Below are 18,965 nucleotides of genomic sequence, written 5' to 3'. Positions count from 1 at the left end.
TCCTCAATGTGACTTTTATCGATCACCATTCATCCAAAATTTTGTGTGGAACCCACCACTGATGACAAACTGGGGGACCCACTATTGACAAAATTTGCCATATTTCATGGTGCATTTGCCGGCTCCGTGTGTGGAGCCATAGATTGTGATATGGGGAAACAAAAGAAGAAAATCAAGGTAGTGGAGTAAAAGTAAAAGTAGGGACCACCAGACACTGGTCCTAGAAAGTCAGTACCAGTCTTGACTCTTTGATCTTTTTCTATTCGTAATGCTAATGACACGCGTCGGCCTACTAATCTAATGCCATCCCCTAGCATTGGCCTCACAGACTGCTTTATACTTTTATTCCCTAATCTGCCACGTGGTAAGGATCTTCTCATGCACCTAATTTTTCTGGCCAGTGAAGGATCAACGTGGTAGCACTAAACACGGTGTATTTGATGCAAGTGTACTTTCTCCTTCATCATCATTACTCTTTTGAGTCGTTTTTTTATGCGTCAAGTGATCGATGTTCAGTGGGAGTGGCTACGGGCTACACTTGGAAAAGAGCTAGCGATACGTCTAAAGAGTTGGAGCATTAAAATATTTGTTTCAGACAGATGAATGGCGAGGGTTTGCATGGAGTTTTCAAATTCATGGATTCCTGCCTTTCTTTTTATCATCATTATCGCACTCTTCCGATTTAGAAATATGAAAGAAAAACAGAGGAAGCGAACAAGAGACAAAAGACTTCGTTTATTATTTTTTTCTTGTTTTTAAGTAGGCATTGACGCATTGTCTATTGTTGATATCACATGGAAGAATCAGAAGCAGAAATTCAGGGTTGGTATATGCTTCCAGAAGAACTCATGGTCGGCATGCCTCCTTTGTGGGTGGATTAATTGAAAACGTGGCAATGATATAGAAAATCCTCATTTCTTCAGATAGATGAATGAAATAATTCTGCCTCATTGTAGGAAAACTCTTGTGCTTGTGCTATCACTCAGAATTGATTGCAGTTCAATTCAAAAATGTTGTTCATTAATTTGAACAAACAACAATTATACATGTACCCACACAATAACCACTAATGTAGATTAACTATTATCTACACAATAACTATGTTTGGTTTGAAGGAAAAAGTAGGGAAAGAAATACGCTTGGTGGCTAAGGGCTTTCATTAACGTGCCCGAGTTGATTTCAAATAAACTTTTAGCCCCATTGTAAAACCTGCAACCGTTCAACTAATTCTCTCACTTGCCATTTCTTCTAATCCGACAATTTGACAGTTAGACATTTATTTCTAATGCTTTCTTACATGGATATTTAGAGGAAGAGGTTTTTATGACACAATCCCTGGGATTTATTGATCCTCAAAACCCATGTCATGTGTGCCTCCTCAAACTCTCATTATATGGTTTGAAACAAGCCCCCCGAGCTTGGTTTCAACAACTCACTGGCATCTTGCTTGGACATGGATTTATTGGCTCCAAAACTGGTTCTTCCATATCCATTTACAGAAATGACAATAATCTCATCATTCACTTTCTATTATATGTTGATGATTTACTGATTGTTGGCAATAAATGTGATGTAGTTCAACATCTCATTAGGTTATTAGCATCCACATTTCCTTTACGTGACTTAGGCAATTTGCATTATTTTCTTGGTATTGAAGTCTCATACAACTCTAAAGGCATTCTTCTTCATCAACATAAATACATCTTGGATATTCTTACACGATCTAAGATGCTAGAATCCAAGGGAGTATCTACATCCCTGTCTCTATCAACTACGTTCTCTGCTACATCTAGTTCTGCTCTTCCAGATCCATCTACCTTCAGGAGCATTGTTGGTATGTTGCCATACTTAATGATTACCCATCCCGATATTGCCTTTGTGATTAATTGGGTCTCACTATTCATGCACAAACCCACTACAGAACATTGGATTGCCGTAAAAAGGTTGCTTCGCTATCCTAAGTCCACCTCGACATTTGGGCTCCAGTTTCAACCTTCCTCTACTCTCCAACTCTTTGCTTATTCGAATGCAGATTGGGCTTGCAACCCTGATTACTGCAAATCCTCTAGTGGTTATGCTATTTTTCTCGGGCCCAATCTTATTTTTTGGGCTTCTCATAAGCAACACACCATTGCCAAATCTTCTATTGAAGCGAAGTACTGCTCTTTTGCCACCGCAACTGCTGAATTAACATGGATTCAATCTTTGCTTGGTGAATTGGGTATATTTCTCCCTGTGCCTCCCATTTTGTGGTGTCATAATGCAGGGGCCACCCACCTGACTGCTAATCCTATATTCTTTCACTCTAGAACCAAACATTTAGAAGTGGATTTTCATTTTGTTTGTGACAAGGTGGCCAGTCATAATTTGGAGAGTTTGCATTCTGTGCACCCATGGGTGCATTGGACGAGTGAACCTGTGAATTAGAGTCCTCCACGTCAACCAGGAGAAGGAATGCATACCGTTAACGTTCTAAGTGCCGTTAGTCGGGTTTGGCAGTTCAACCAACGAAAAATGACAAAAATGAGATCAAAACCCCTAACAAACCTCATTTTTGACTTTTCTTTCCATGTTTTTCTCTTGGAGATCGAACCCTACCCACACTGTGGCTCGAACCAGTGATCGTCGGCGGTGATGGCGAGAACTCCAATGGTACATTTCTCTCTTCCTCTTCTTCTTCTTCTTCTTCTTCTTCTTCTTCTTCATCAAATGCTATGGTTTTGAGTGCATGTTTCTTTATATTGGTAGTAGACCTCTTCATGGTTGGGCTCGACCACGTGTGTGTTGCCGACCAACAAGTGAAGATCAAGATGTCGTCCAAACAAATCCCATTGGATGCGCCACTCAGGGTCCAACTCTACCCCAAGAAGGAAGATGAGAACAACTTGAGAATTGTTACTCCGATAGAGATAAAGATCCCGAACAGCACATATAACCCACCCGCCTGTGACGTTACCGAAGACATCCCTGTTGTTATATTCGCCACCACTTACATCGGCAACTTCTACCATGAATTCAACGATATCGCCATCCCCCTTTTCCTCACAAGCCACCATTTTCAATCGCGCATAAGGTTCATTCTGACTAATTTCAATGCCTGGTGGGTCACTAAATTTGACCCACTTCTCTTAGGCTTATTGAGCTATGGAGTCATCAATCCGGCCGACAACAGTAGGGTGCATTGCTTTCTTTTAGCTGTTGTTGGGCTCAGGTACAATTACAAGCAACACCAGCAGAATTCCTAGTGGATACTCTACGCTAGACTTCATGCAGCTCCTTCGAGAATCATTCAACTTGAGAGTAAAGCATGAGTCTGAGATGCCAAAGCTGAATATGGTCCTTGTTTCATGCAAAATCACGAGAATGTTCGTAAATGAAGATGATCTGGTGAGAGTGGCAGAAGGATTGTGGTACCATGTGATTAGAGCTTCACCTGATCAAATGGCGAATTTACGAGAGCATTCTGGGGTGTTGAATAGATGTAGTATTCTGGTGGGGGCTCACGAGGCAGGACTAACAAACAATGTCTTCTTGCCATAAGGAGTTGTGGTGGTGCAAGTGGTGGGATGGGGTCTCGAATGGGCTTTTGAAGCCTACTATGGTGGAGTTCCCGTCCTCTAACCATCTCTCCTCCTAGAGGAAATCATCTATCCTTCTCAGAAGGAGCAAGTTCTAGGTTTGGGTTCAGTCAGAAAATGGGAGGGAGTGAGAAATGAGCTTCGGAATGAGGAAGAGAGTCTATAAACTTAGGTTCTTTGTCTTTTTGCATTCGATTCGATTGGACACGTCCAAATAACGGCCAAAGTCCCATTAACATTTGGATCTCCCAGCCCCATTGACGTGTCTTACGCATCCAACTTTCAGATCTTCTCACTAAAGTGCTTCCCCACACTCATTTTCTTCATTTTCGCTCCAATTTGTGCATCTTTAATGGAGAGCTCAATTTGAGGGGACGTAATAGCATAAATGACAAACAAGGCATTTAATCTTTTTCAGTTGTCCACCTCAGCATTTAGGCTATGTTTGGTTTGAGCATTCAACACTCCTATTAGGGTGACATTTAATTTTGAAGACCAAATGGCAGCCAACCACATTCTACCCGAAACGTGGTGGAACTAAGACCCAAGTTCAATTTTTGATAAGGGCATTAAATTCATCAGTCATGGCTTGATGCCACTTAGGATCATTGCCAGCTTGTGTAAAACAAGGGGGTTCAACTTCTTGAGTAGTGCAAGCGCTTGAGAATATAACTTTAGGATGCCAAGTCCCATCATGGGAACGGGTAACCATGTGATGTCGAGGTGGTGGTGCTATAGATGGCACTAAATCAATAGAAGATGGAGATGTGCTTGTCAAGGGCTGATCATCATGCGATGAGGAACATGGAGATGTATCTCTGTGCTGATGAAGAATAACAAAGAGTAGTAGCCGGGTTGGAGATAGGAAAGATAAAAGTACTCAAATCTGTTGGTGTAGAAAAACCACTAGGAGGTGATGCTCTTGCACAATGAAAAGAGTATTCATAAAAAATTGCATGTCAAGAGGTATACATGCATTTTGAGGATAGATAACACAAATTACCCTTATGTGAAGGGTTGTATACTAAAAAAAGACATGCAAGGGAGCGGGCATTCAATTTATTCTTGCTATATGGTCTCAACCATGGATAAACAGTGCAACCAAAGGTCTTGAGAAATCTGTAATATGGAATCTCAAAGAACAACTTCTCATATGGTGAAATGTAGTGCAATAACTTTGTAGGCAACCAATTGATAATATAAACCGCTGCTTTGAAGGCATGGAGGCTTGATGTAGGAGTGTTAAACTTGTTTCAACCACATGAAGATGTTTACACTCTACAGCCCCATTCTGTTCATGGGTGTGAAAGCAAGAAACCCTATGTAACATATCATTGTCAACCAAATAGTTGGAGAGATTCTAATACTCCCCTCCCCGGTCCGATTGGACTGCTTTGATTTTATAATTAAAATTATTTTCAACCAATTTTTTAAAGGTAATAAAGACAAGAGTCACACCAGATCTACGACGAAGAGGATAAATTCATGAGTATTTAGAATACTCATCCACAAACAACACATAATAGTGAAATCCATCCATAGAAAAAGTTAGGGCTGGTCCCCAAACATCAGTAGAAATTAATTGTAATAGCATAGTACTCAGTGAATTAATAGAAGGAAGAGACAATCTATGACTTTTACTAGTGTGGAAAGCCTCACAAAGTGAACGACCACACTTATTTACATATGGTAAATGATGACGATGAAGAACACGTTTGAGACTAACACATTCTCCTTTCATAGGAGATTTAATTGATGGTGGTTGTGCGATCTTGTCTAGTGAAAGATAATAATGACCATTCTTACTCGGGCTGCGAGCTAGTACCTTTCCTGTCTCTCAATTCCTAATCACAAAATAAGTTGGATGATATTCAAAACACATATTATTGTCGTGAATAAAATGATGGACAAATAAACGATTTTTCTTGATTTCAGGAACCAAGAGAATGTCCTTCATAAGAAATGGGTGATGAGAAGAATAAAATTCAGAGGAACCAATATGAGATATTTCAAACCTGCACCATTACTGACAGAAATTTGTTCGGGGCCTTGATATTCTGAATGAATTAGGAAAATCATTCATGTCTGCAGTAAGGTGATTGGATGCTCTGAAATCAGGATACTAGACATGACTGAAGGAATTGTAATGAGTAGTAGCCAAATTGGATTGCATATCACCTAAGAATAGGGATGTCAATTGAATTGGATTTGGTCCAATAGGATCCAGTCAAATGTGAGTCCATTATAAATGGACCAGGTCCAATCCAATCCAATGAATGTTTTGGACTAATTTGGACCGGATCAATTTAATGTCTAGACCGTTCAATCTATTCAAATTCATTTTGATTTAGATTGGTTTTAACCCAAACTCGGTCCATTGACACATATATTCTTATCTTATATCAATTGACCAAATATTGGCTTAATCCAACCCAATCCAATAAATATTTTGGACGTGATTGGTCCAATCCAATATGTCTTGTTGGTCTGTCCAATCCATCCAAATTGATTCTGGATCGGACGGGATCCAATCCAAAACAGATCCACTGACACCCTTACCTAAGAAGGCGTGGTTATAACGTGTAGGGCAATACACAGCAACATGCCCGGGCTGCCTGCAAAGTTAACCAAATATACGATGTGGGGAGTAATTAACAATCATTATTTCCCTTTCCATTCTTGTTAATGGTGCCACGCCCTTGACCCCTGTTCATATTTGGAGATTCAAAATGATTATAATTTAGCTGATGGTAAGAATTACCTTGTGGCGGTTTACCTCTATTCTTAGAGTTATTGGTCCCACTCCCTTGGGAGTTTTAGTTGCGGCATTTACAGTAGGAAGATTAGTTGGAGTTCACAAGTCATTTTGTCGAATCTCCTTACTTATGAGCATACCACAAAAATCATCAAATGTAAGTATGTCAGTACAGGTTGAAACTGAAGTTGCGAAGGTATCATAGTCTGAGCCAAGCCCACCTAGACTGGAGAGGATAAGATCTTCACCACTATGTGGTTCATCAATTGCAATCAGGTAATCTGTAATTGTACAAATAGCTTGAATATATTCAGTACAACTAAAGGTTCCTCTTTTGAGATTGGCTAGTTGGAAACGAAGTTGTTGAACCTGTACTCTAGAGGATGAAGAATAAGGGCGTGTAAGTTTTTGCCATACTTCATAACATGTGTTGCAACTCACCACATGAGCCATGGTGGATTCAGTAAGTGGTCCAACTAAGAATCATTTGATCATTTTGTTGCCACTAAATATATTTTGGGTTGATACTCGAAGTGATGTTGGATGCACTATCACTATCACTTGATTCACCAATAAACTGTGATGGACATTTGACTGAACCATCCACATACCCCATCAATTGATGAAGTCGAAAAATAGGCATAAACTATGCCCATGTTTGAAGGATAGGAAGTGGTATAATTGACTGGAGCGGAAACAACTGCACTTGTGGTAGTGGAGTTTCCTTTAGCCATTGAAATCTATGAATTAGGTCAATGCTATGATGCCAATTTAGAATTGATTGTGGTTCAACTCAAAAAGTTATTAATTTGAACAAAGAATGATTATACATGACGACAAATTAGTTATAGTAACCAGATAATAACCACTAACTGTAAAGTAACTATTATCTAGACAATAACAAAATGTTGAGGTGGAAAACTAAAAAAGATTAAATGCCTTGTTTGTCATCTGCTCTATTATACCAGCATACAATAGCAGAGGATGGAGCTTCAAGATGACCCACTAACTGTTGGGTTTCCCTCTTATGTGGAGGATGGCTCAAGAATTTCATGTGGTATTTTTGACCCCATGGATGAGGGTATTCTTGTTAAAATGAAAATAGAAAAAGGAAATAACCTTTTAGCGGTGTTGGTTGTCAAAAAGATTGGGAGAAGAAGAGAAGAAAAAGGAAGAAAATCCCGTGTAAAACCGGAGAGAGAAAATGAGCGGATTCTTTAAATTACAGTCTGCGCAGTTTTTCATCTTGTGCTCCGATCGAAGGTCGTTTGTGGTCTGATTGAGCTGAAATTTGCAGGCATATTCGCGACTTAAGGTTCTTCAATCTGAACGGTGGAGATCTGGTTTGACCCATTGGTTTATGAGATTTGAGTCCGCGAACAGTACCTCCATTTTGAGTGAGATTTCTCCATTATCTTGAGATATTTGTTAGTTTCCAAGAAACGTATTTTCTTGATGATTTTTTTTGATGATTTGCTGATTGTATACATCTAGTTTTATCTAGAGAGAACCCTTGTATAATCGCTTTCTTGATAGTGAAAGTTTTTGGGTGACCGTGGTTTTTTTCTTTCCTACACTGGGAAGGTTTTTTCACGTAAATTTGGTTGTGTTCTTGTATGCTTATTCTTTGGTTTAAGCTCAACTAAATTGTTTCCTAACATATTCACACAAAGAAGGAGAAAAATATTTTTTCCACTGTTTTTGAAACTTGATTATAATTTTCTTGATTTCGTGATTCTCCCAACACTAACAACAGTCATCGATGGACGTAGGACCAAGCTAACTCATCCGATGGATCTCAATCCAATTTCCAGAGATGACTCAAGCTGGACTGGACGAAGTTCAATGGAACAAATCCAAACGATTGGCTGATGTTAGTCCGATAGTATTTCCAGCATCAAGACGTACCTGAGGACCAGTGGATTGACATAGCCAGCCTTGGCTTCAAAGGCAAGGAGCAAGAGTGGTACTACTGGTTCTGTCAACACCATTCGGAAGCACCATGGAGGTAGTTCGTTTTGGCCACTGACAGCCGGTTCAACAGACCCCAAGGTACAAACCACATTGGTAGAACATATCATGGGCTGTTTCATTTCAGGACTGAGACTAGAGAATAAATGGATGAATTCCAAAAATTTTGAATCGGGTAAGTGGTATGTCGGAAGAACATATCATGGGTTGTTTCATTTCAGGACTGAGACTAGAGTCTAGAGATAAGAGCGGGAGAGTTAGAAGAACAAAGATCACAAATAATATTTGGGCGCCAAAAGGAGGTCGTCGGCCCTGAACTGTATTTATAATGAAAGAGGTTTACAATGATAGAACTCTATCTTAGATAGGAATTTACAGAGATAACAAACAGTAAGGTTTATCTCTTAGAATAATGATTATTCTAAGAGTACATCTCATTAAGATAGCAATTATCTTAAAGATCAAAGGATAATTGCTATCCTAAGGATAGACTTCTATCCTAACTAGACTATAGTAGGAGATCTACACGTGGAGATGGTATATCTCTAGTACGCCCCCTCCAGCTCTATGCTCATCAAGAACATGGAGTTTGTCTCTCAAAAAGCAGAACCGATCACCTGCTAGAGGTTTGGTGAGGCTGTCAACAACCTGATCACTGGAGGAGATAAACCGAACACTTAGTCGACGTGTAAGAACAAGATCCCGAAGAAAATGAAAATCAACCTCAACATGCCGAGTGCGAGCACGAAAGATGGGGTTGGTGGCAAGATAAGTAGCACCAATGTTATCACACCAAATAGTAGGAGCCTCAGAAAAAGTGACACCAAGATCCTGAAGTTGAGATAGAAGCTAAAGAACTTCAATAGCGGTGGTGGCTCTGTGCAAGATCGTGCAACCCTGAATTGTTTGCGGGAACTCCAAGCAATTAAGTTGGGACCCAAAAAGATAGCAAAACCCCCTGCATCGAAATAAGCATGAAGGGAAAGGGAAGAGGAAGAATCCCAAGATAAGTTCAAACCATGCATTATAGTGTGTTTGAGGTAACGCAAGATCTGTTTTACCGTTGTCTAGTGCTTGTCAGTTGGAAACTAGAGAAACTAAGGGACTTTGCTAAGGATATGTCTGGGCGAGTGATAGCCACATACTGGAGGGCACCGACAATGCTTCTATACTTCGTAGGGTCATCAAGAGGACGACAACCAAACTGTGAGAGCTTAGGATGAACTGCCATAGGAGAGGAAATGGTCTTAGCAGATTCCGTGTGAGTATGTTGCAGAATATCAATTATGTACTAACGTTAATTGAGAAAGAGTTCCATAATGCAGCTATGGATAGCATTCTTGGAGTTTTCGATAAGAAGAACATCATCCACATATATGAGTAGATAAAGAGTGATAGTGTTGGAGTAGTACACAAATAAGGAGGTATCAACTGTAAAAGCCCGAAAATCCATCTGGGTTAGTTGGTAAATGAGTTGTGTGTACAAGGCCTGAGGTGCTTGGTGAAGCCCATATAGGGCTTTATGTAACTTGCAAACACGAGTCGGTTTAGAGGGGTCTTCAAAATCTTTAGGTTGTTGGATATATATATCGTCGTGAAGTTCCCCATTAAGAAAGGCATTGTCAAAGTCAATTTGATGAATACGCCACTGGTGGAAGGCTGCAAGAGAAAGGATAGTACAAATGGTGACTGGTTTAACAAGCGGACTGAAAGTAGCAGTGAAGTCAACCCCGGGGATTTAAGTGAAACCTTATGCTACCAATCGGGCCTTGTACTTGTTAATGGTTCCATTGGCCTTCCACTTAACCTTATAAACCCATTTGGTTCCCACCACATCCATATGAAAATAGTACAAAAGAAGGCTCCAAGTATCGTTAGTGACAAGAGCATTGAACTCCCTTTGTTATAGCATCACATCGGTGAATAGATTTTATGACTTTGGAATAGCTAAACGGTTCCGTAGTGTCATCCCATGATTGTGCCAATAACAATTGGGGTAAGGGATACCTGGTAGTGAGATGAGAGCGAGGAGGGAGAGAGTTGTCCATAAATTGAGTAACCATAGTGTGTTGGCGAGAATGCTGAGGAAGCGCGACAGGAGCCATAGTATCAATTATGTCTTGTAGAGAACGAGTACCGCATGGTCCAACCTCAGGAGAGGTTGAACTAGATGGAGAAGTTGAGGAATTGTGAGAACTATTAGGTAGCATGGAAGTAGCAATAGAATCAGTCTGTGACAGAGAAGAAGGAACGAGGGATGCAGTTGAATTAGCAATAGAATCACTCTGTGGCAAAGAAGAAGGAATCAGGTCTGCAAATAAACACCAGTTGGCTGAATTGGATTTGATGAAGAAGTTGAAAAAAGCTCGAGAAAGTGATGTTCATCAAAGATAGCATGTCCTGAAACATTCTCGCCCAGTTGTAGGATGTAGACATCGATAACCCTTGTGTCTATTGTTGTAGCCAGGGAAGGTACATTGCTGAGAGGGATAATCAAACTTGTGCCGATTGTAAGGTCTAAGAAACGGGTAGCAAGCACACCCAAAAATTTTAAGGAACCAGTAATCTGGAGGAGAAGCAAGCAAAAATTCATAGGGAGACTTGTGCCAGAGAGTGCTGGTTGGAAGCCGATTAATTAAGTATACAGTTGTAAGAGTGGCATCCACCCAGAAGGAGAAAGGGAGCAACAAGGAGGCCAGTAGAGACAAAGTTGCTTCGATGATGTAAAGATGTTTTCGTTCAGTGCCTCCATTTTGTTCATGTGTGTGAGGACAAGCTACCAGGTAGGTAATGCCAATGGAGTCCAAGTAAGTAGAGAGCTTCCAATATTCTCCACCCCAATCAGATTGCAAGGCCTTGATTTTGGTATTAAATAAATTTTCAACATGACACTTAAAAGACAAAAATATATTAAAAACATCTAACTTCTGTTGCAACAGAAACAACCAAGAAAATCTACTATAAGCATCAATGAAAATTAAATAATAATGAAACCTTGCATTAGATAAAATTGGGGTTGGTCCCCATTCATCTGAAAAAAACCAAATCTAATGGACTGGAAATAACTGTAGAAGAAAGGGGGAGAGATAACCTATACTCTTGCTTTCTTGACACGACTCACAAACTAAATTAGGGCTGAAATTAAGTTTCCCTTCGTATGGTAATCCAAATTGGGACACAACTTGCCTCACAATTCGCATAGCTGAATGTCCAAGCCGTTTGTGCTAATTACTAACGGAAACCCATTTACCAACTAATGCAAAAGTCTTATTCATACTAGTCAAGTTTCTTGGAAATTTATAAAGACCGTCTCTACTGGCTCCTCGCAGCAGGATGTTTCCCATATAATCCTTCACAAGAAAATAATCACCATGAAACTCAAAAAATAAATTGTTATCACGAGAAAACTTGTGAATGGATAACAAATTTTTTGATAATTCTGGCACATGAAAAATATTATTTCAAGCAAACTGATGAGTAGTAGTACTAATAACAAAACAACCAATATTTTTAATTGCCAAACCTGAACCATTTCCAACTTTAACTTGATAAGTTCCTCCATACTTAGATCGAACCTACAGGTTATCCATGTTAGGTGTCATGTGGTGTGTGGCACTACTATCTAGATACCAGGTTGGGTCAAATGATGATTGAGAGGGAGCAATGTTACTGTTGTAGGCAGTTAGTTATGTCTCTTTGTTCTTGTAATTCAGATCATAACACTGGCGGCATTTCACAACTCCATGTCCCGGTTTATTGCATAGTTGACAAACAATCTGATTGCCTTGGCCCTTACCCCCATTGTTTGTTCGGTTTTCTGAAGAACCATACCCCTTGCCTCTCCCGTGGTTGTTTTCGGGAGTAGTGTATTGATTGTTGTATTGATTTTTGCTCTTGAAATTGGCAATGTTGGCTATAGGGGGTGAGGAGTCTACAAAATTAGCATTCTGTTATAGCCAACCCTCATGACCAAGGAAAATGCCTAAAACATGATCAACATCAAGGTTATCTATATTAGACCTATTAGTAATAGAAGTAACAACAAATTCATATTTAGCTCCTAATCCGACAAGTATGTAAAGAATCAAATCACTTGTATTAATGGGTTCAACGACAACCAATAGGCTATCAGCTATAGACCGAGCTTTCCAAACATATTCAGAAATAGTCATACCTCCTTTCTTGAGACTCTAAAGTTGTCTCCTGTACTAAAGCAATTTGGAGTGAGAATAACTAGCGAAGGACTTTACGAGGGCATTCCAAACATCACGGGATGACCGATGTCCTACTACTTGAGAAAAAATGCTCTGCATGAAAGATGCAATAATCCAAGATAGTACCGGTTAATCTTTCTCAAACCAATCTGAATGTGCTGGACTGAGAATCATCCAATTGCCATCGATCGAATCTGGTATAAACTGCGGTGATGCAACAATTGATCCGTCTACGTATCCCATCAGCCGGTTGGTGTTGATGATCAACAACAATTGTGCCTTCCGGGGTAGATAATTATTGTTGCTAAGTTTAATGAGAAGATAGTGTATCCCACTAGACATGACTGAATTTGTACCTGATGTGTTGTTGGTGGCGGATGCACCTGTTGAGTGTTGAAACTCAGAGCTAAAGCCGCTAGATGCCATGGGGATCGAAGAGGGCTCTGATACCAAGTTAGAAGAACAAAGATCACAAAGAATATTTGGGCGCCATAAGGAGGCCATCGGTCCTGAATTGTATTTATAATGAAATAGGTTTACAATGACAGAACTCTATCTTAGATAGGAATTTACAGAGATAACAAATAGTAAGGTTTATCTCTTAGGATAATGATTATCCTAAGAGTACATCTCATTAGGACAACAACTATCCTAAAGATCTAAGGATAATTGTTATCCTAAGGGTATACTTATAGCCTAACTAGACTACAGCAGGTGATCTAGGGTCCCAAGCCTTCCTGTTACAATGTAGCCAGAGCCAAGACTATGGTGATAGAAATGAAATTCCTCCGGATATCCAAGGAACACTAGAATTGTTCCCCTAGGTTTTTCAAGAACTTAAGGCTCAGTTTGGAAGGAGTACAAATACAAATATGGAGAGTGCAAAGCCTTAAATTTTGTATTATTCAGTATGAATTTGTATTGTATATATTTTTATTTGTACTCCTTCCAAACTAAGCCTAAGGGACTTCCCCCACCTAGGAGCCAGGGTCAAGCTATTAATTTGACTAAGGATACACTCCCCATCAATGTTCGACCTTACAGGTACCCACATTCTCAGAAATATTAAGGAGGGAAATATACGACCCAAGCCAGCACTAGCCCCTTCTTCGCGCTAGTTCTCTTAGTTAAGAAAAAAGACAAGGGTTGGGGTCTCTGTGTGGATTACCGGGCACTAATCAACAAACTGTTAATGACAAGTTCTTCTCTAAGTTGGATCACTTGTCCGAGTACCATCAAATTCGTATTTGACTGAATGACATTCCAAAGACGGTGTTGTCACCCATGAATTAGGGCTAGCAATATTGACCCCAACCCATTTGACCCACACAACCCACCCATACCCACCCAATCTATTGGTGGGTCAATATGGGTCTAGTAACCCATTTGGAAGGGTCAGGGTGGGTTGGGTCAAGGGTACCCATTAGGGTTAGGATGGGTTGGGTTGCGTAGGTCAAGATGGGTTGGGTCAAAGTCAACTCTATCTATACTCGCCAAATCTCAAAATACAGAAGTTGTAGTGATTTGAACTCAAGCATCCTAGTGTGCCCACATCTTGGTATACTCCAAACCCCCATATGCCACATTTCACTTTGAGATTAAAAGTGAAATAAAATAGGCTTTTTTAACTTTCGTGTTCACATGCAATTTTATACAAAAACACTTTTACAAAAGCAATTTTATAAAATTATTTTATGAAAAAGACTTTTACGAAATCACTTTTACAAAAGTTCTTTTACGCGAAAGTACTTTTATAAATGTACTTTTATGAAAGCATAAAAGTACTTTTGTAAAAGTGCTTTTACAAAAACACTTTTATGAAAACATAAAAAACACTTTTATAAAAGTACTTTTACAAAAGCACTTTTACACAAAAGCTCTTTTATAAAAGTACTTTTATGAAAGCATAAAAGTACTTTTATTACAAAAGTACTTTTATGAAAGCACTTTTATAAAAGTTATGCATTTTTCTTGCATTTTCTACGATTTTTGGTGCTTTTCTGCATAATTTTTTCATTTTTTTGATTTTTTCATGTATTTCCTACAATTTTCTAGTAATTTTTGGCATATTTTCTAGTTTTCTTTTTCTGCAAAAGTTCTGAATTTTGTGTAAATTCTAGTTCTTTTGTATTTTTCGTAATTTTTTTTGGTTTTTTTGTATTTTTCTACAATTTTTTTGTTTTTTTTTTGCAATTTTTGTACTATTTTCTGCATTTTCAGGTATATGGGTTGACCTGACTCATTTTTGTCATGTTGTAGTCGTGAGAGAGATTATTCTCTTAAAATTTATTATTTTGGGTATACGGGTTGTCCCGACTCATTTTTGTATTTATAAGTGAGGATAGGTGGGTTAGTATGGATGAGAGTGGTTCAAGGCCAATATGGATGGGTCGAGTGGGTCAAGGTGTGTTAGGGTTAGGGTGGGTTATGACCCTTTAACAAGGATTGATGATGGGTCATGGTGGGGTGGTGGGTCAATATGGGTGGGTTGGTATTCAACCCTTATCCAACCCAACCCAACCCACCCATTTGCCACCCCTACCCATGAGGGGCACTATCGATTCCTCATAATGCTGTTTGGCATGACAAACACTCCTACTTTTTGGTCTCTGATGAATGAGATATTCAGAGGGATTCTTTGAAGATTTGTGTCGTTATTCCTCGATGATATCCTTATTTATAGCAGATCACTCATCACTGATTGAACATAGGTCTTGGAGATCCCAAGGAAGAATTAGTTCCAAGAAAAATGGAGCAAATGTCATTTTGGACAGAAGAGAATTTAGTACTTAGGTCACATCGTTTCAGCCCAAGGGGTTGACATGGACCCTGAGAAGGTGGAAGGGATCGTAAATGGCCGAGACCAAACTCATTGAAACAACTTTAGGGAATTTCTCAACTTAACTGGCTACTACCTGAAGTTTATATAGGGGTATTGAGAAATTACAAGGCCGTTGACTTGATCATTGAGAAAAGGGAATGGGCATGGGGGATTAAACGAGTTGAAACAGCAAATAGAAAGCAAAAAATAATAATAATAGACTAAAATAGTAAGAGAGACAATGAAAATAATTCGGCTAACCTTACTGGTTAAGGCCAAGTTCCACTCTATTTATAATGATAGTGATTGAGTTACATTAGGATTTACAAGAGATATGATCAAGGAGGATGTACATTATCTAGGTTGGAGGGTTATCTAGGATACCTTCTATCTTGAATGTAGCTCAAAATTATCCTAGCTAATCCTAGATAGGGTAGTTATCTGGGAGAGTCCACAAGATTTGGTCTCTTGAGAGTGATGAGACTAGAGTCTTTAGTGTCCATAGAGCTCATGCATGGGTCATGCATAGGCCCATGGAACTCTACGTTAACATCCCCCCACAAGCTGAATGGGGCTATGTGAAGTTTGGATCCAAGGTGAGCAAATCTTGATTGAAGAGAGTGGCTTTGTGATGACATTAGTTATTTTATCTATAGTGGGAAGTTACCAAATTTGAAGCTTCTTCTAAGTGATGAGATCTCAAAGAAAATGAAAATCCACCTCCACATGTTTGGTTCGGGCATGAAAAATAGGATTGGCAGCCAAGTGGGTAGCTCCCATATTGTCACACCAAAGGATTGGTGGAGGAGCCAAATAACCAGTATCTTTGAAGAGAGACTGAACCCATAGTAATTATGTCATAGTATTTGCAAGAAATCTAAACTCAGATTTAGTGCTGGAGTGAGCTATTGTTTGTTATTTCTTGAAGCTCCAAGCAAGGAGATTGGAGCCAAGAGATATAGTATACCCACCAATTGATTGCCAGTAATTCGGACACCTAGCCCAATCAGCATTAGTGTAAGCAACTAATTGGCAAGATGTGGAACATCAGAAGGTGAGGCCATGTGAGACAGTAGCTTTGAGGTAACAAAGAATTCTCTTAACTACTGTCCAATGCTCATCAGTGGGAGAATGATGAAACTGGCATATTTTATTAACAGTTAAGGAGATATCCAGTCGAGTAATGGTGACATACTCAAGAGCTCCAACAATATTGTGGTACTCCGTGGGATTAGACAAGGGATTTCCGAAATCGTTAGAGAGTCGACTAGAGGTAGCCATGGGCGAGCTTGCTAGTTTAGCTCCTTCTAGATTCGTCTGATGTAACAAGTCTAGAATGCATCGCTGTTGAGAGAGGTACAAATTTCTAGAGGAGAGACTAACCTCAATGCCCAAAAAATAGTGAAGAGGGCCTAAATCCTTTAGTGGAAATACCAAAGATAGGGATTAAAGAAAGCCATTGATAGATGCGGATGAATTCTTGGTGAGAATGATGTCGTCGACATACACCAAAAGCATCAACATGGTTTGGTTGGAGGTGAAGATAAATAGAGATGGATCAGCTATAGAGTCACGAAAGCCCATTTATTTGAGGACGGAGCTCAAACGAGAGTACCAAGCTCGAGGAGCTTTTTTAAGCTCGTAAAGTGCCTTTCACAGTTTGCAGACATACGTTGGGTGTCTGGGATCGACGAACCCTTTGGGTTGATGCACATAAATGTCTTCATCAAGTAAGCCATGGAGAAAAGCATTATCTATATCCAACTGATGAACTGGCCAATTGTGAGAAAGAGCAATAAAGAGAACCATCCGTACGGTGACTAGTTTTACAACTGAGGTAAAGGTGTCAAAGTAATCAAGTCCCGGAACCTGGTGAAATCCTTGGGCGATTAGCCTAGCTTTGTAGTGAACAATGGTAGCATCAACCTTTTTCTTTATCTTATAGATCCACTTAGTTCTGACGATGTTCATGGAAGGATCATATGGAACTAAGCACCAAGTATCATTTTTAATGAGGGCCTGATATTCTTTTTGCATAGCCAACTGAAATTTTTGGGTTCCTGTTCCTCTTTAGAGAGAAGAGTAAGAAGAACCGAAGGAATGGGATACCTCGTGGCAAACTGAGATCATGGAAGGGAACCATCCATAGACCTAGTACGCATGGAGTGAGAGCATATAGGTTGTGGAACCGGATCTGTATTATCTAACAATTCTTGAATGCTGCCTTACTTTTGTGGTCGATTAGAAGAAATCTGATCCAAAGATGCTAAGATTGGAGAGGCTGTAGCCAAACTAGAGCTAGACTCAAGAGGAGTCATAGAGGGGTGCTGCTGTAATGATGGCGATGTACATGGTGGTTCTGAATTCTGGGGGACGGGTGCATAGATGAGAATACCCGAGGGAGCAATGGAGGTGCAAGAAGCTGGTTCATCAATTCCCAGAAGCGTGCTTTCATCAAACACAACATGGCGAGCTATAAACAAAAGCCCTGAAGGAACATGAAGACACTAGTACCCTTTGTGGAAGGTAGTGTAGCCAATGAAGATACATTTGAAGGATCGAAACTAGAGTTTGTTCATGCTGTACGACCACAAAAAAGGATAGCAAGCACAACCAAAACAACGAAGCAAAGAATAATCAAGGGTAGTCTAAAAAAGCTTCTCATAAGGTGACATACCGTTGAGAACCGTAGTCGGCAGACAATTGATCAAGAAAATAACAATTTCATCTGTATTAGCCCAGAAGGAGAAGGGGGGATTGGAGGTGACCAGTAGAGACAAGGCAGATTCAACCATGTGCCGGTGCTTCTGTTCAACAAAGCCATTCTGCTCATGCGTGTGAGGGCATGCCAGTCGATGAGTGATTCCTTGAGAGTCGAGATACTGGGATAGGTGACGTTATTCACCATCCCAATCAGATTGAAAAACTTTTATCTTTGCATCAAAAAGAACTTCTACATGTCTCTTGAACTTAAGAAATAAATCAAATACATCTGATTTTTGAGTCATTGGATAGATCCAAGAAATTTTTGAAAAATCATCCATAAAAATGACATAATAAGAAAATCCACTATTTGATTTAACGGGAGCAAGTCCCCATACATCAGAAAAAATTAAATCTAAAGGACGCTTGGATTGAGAACTAGAAGAATTCAAGGACAACCTATGACTTTTACCCATTTGACATGACTCACAAACTGACTGACTAGTAGTAGACCTATTAAACGGAAGACTAAATTTGGAAATAACTTTCCATACGATGCGCATGGCTGCATGACCAAAGCGGAGATGCCACCCATGAATTGACATCTGTTCTCCAATGAGAGCTTCTGGAGCGATTGTGGCTGAAGCAGGGAAGCTGTATAAGCCATCTCTACTGATCCCTCGAAGTAGGATTCTCCCCGAATTATCCTTTACATAGCAGTAGTCACGATGAAACTCAAAAAACAAATCATTGTCTTTTGTAAATCAACTGACAGACAACAAATTGTTTCAGATAGAGGGAACATGGCAGATACCTTTCAAAGAAAATGCATGTTGATTAAACATCATAGAAGAATATCCAGTATGATGAATACTCAAACATTGACCATTTTTGAACTTGACCTAATCAGGCCTAGTATATTC

Source organism: Nelumbo lutea, chromosome 1 (genome assembly GCF_056320005.1).
Source record: "Nelumbo lutea isolate HS-2025 chromosome 1, American lotus-T2T, whole genome shotgun sequence".
In the NCBI taxonomy this organism is placed as follows: Eukaryota; Viridiplantae; Streptophyta; class Magnoliopsida; order Proteales; family Nelumbonaceae; genus Nelumbo; species Nelumbo lutea.
Note: the sequence above shows the minus strand (reverse complement) of the source record.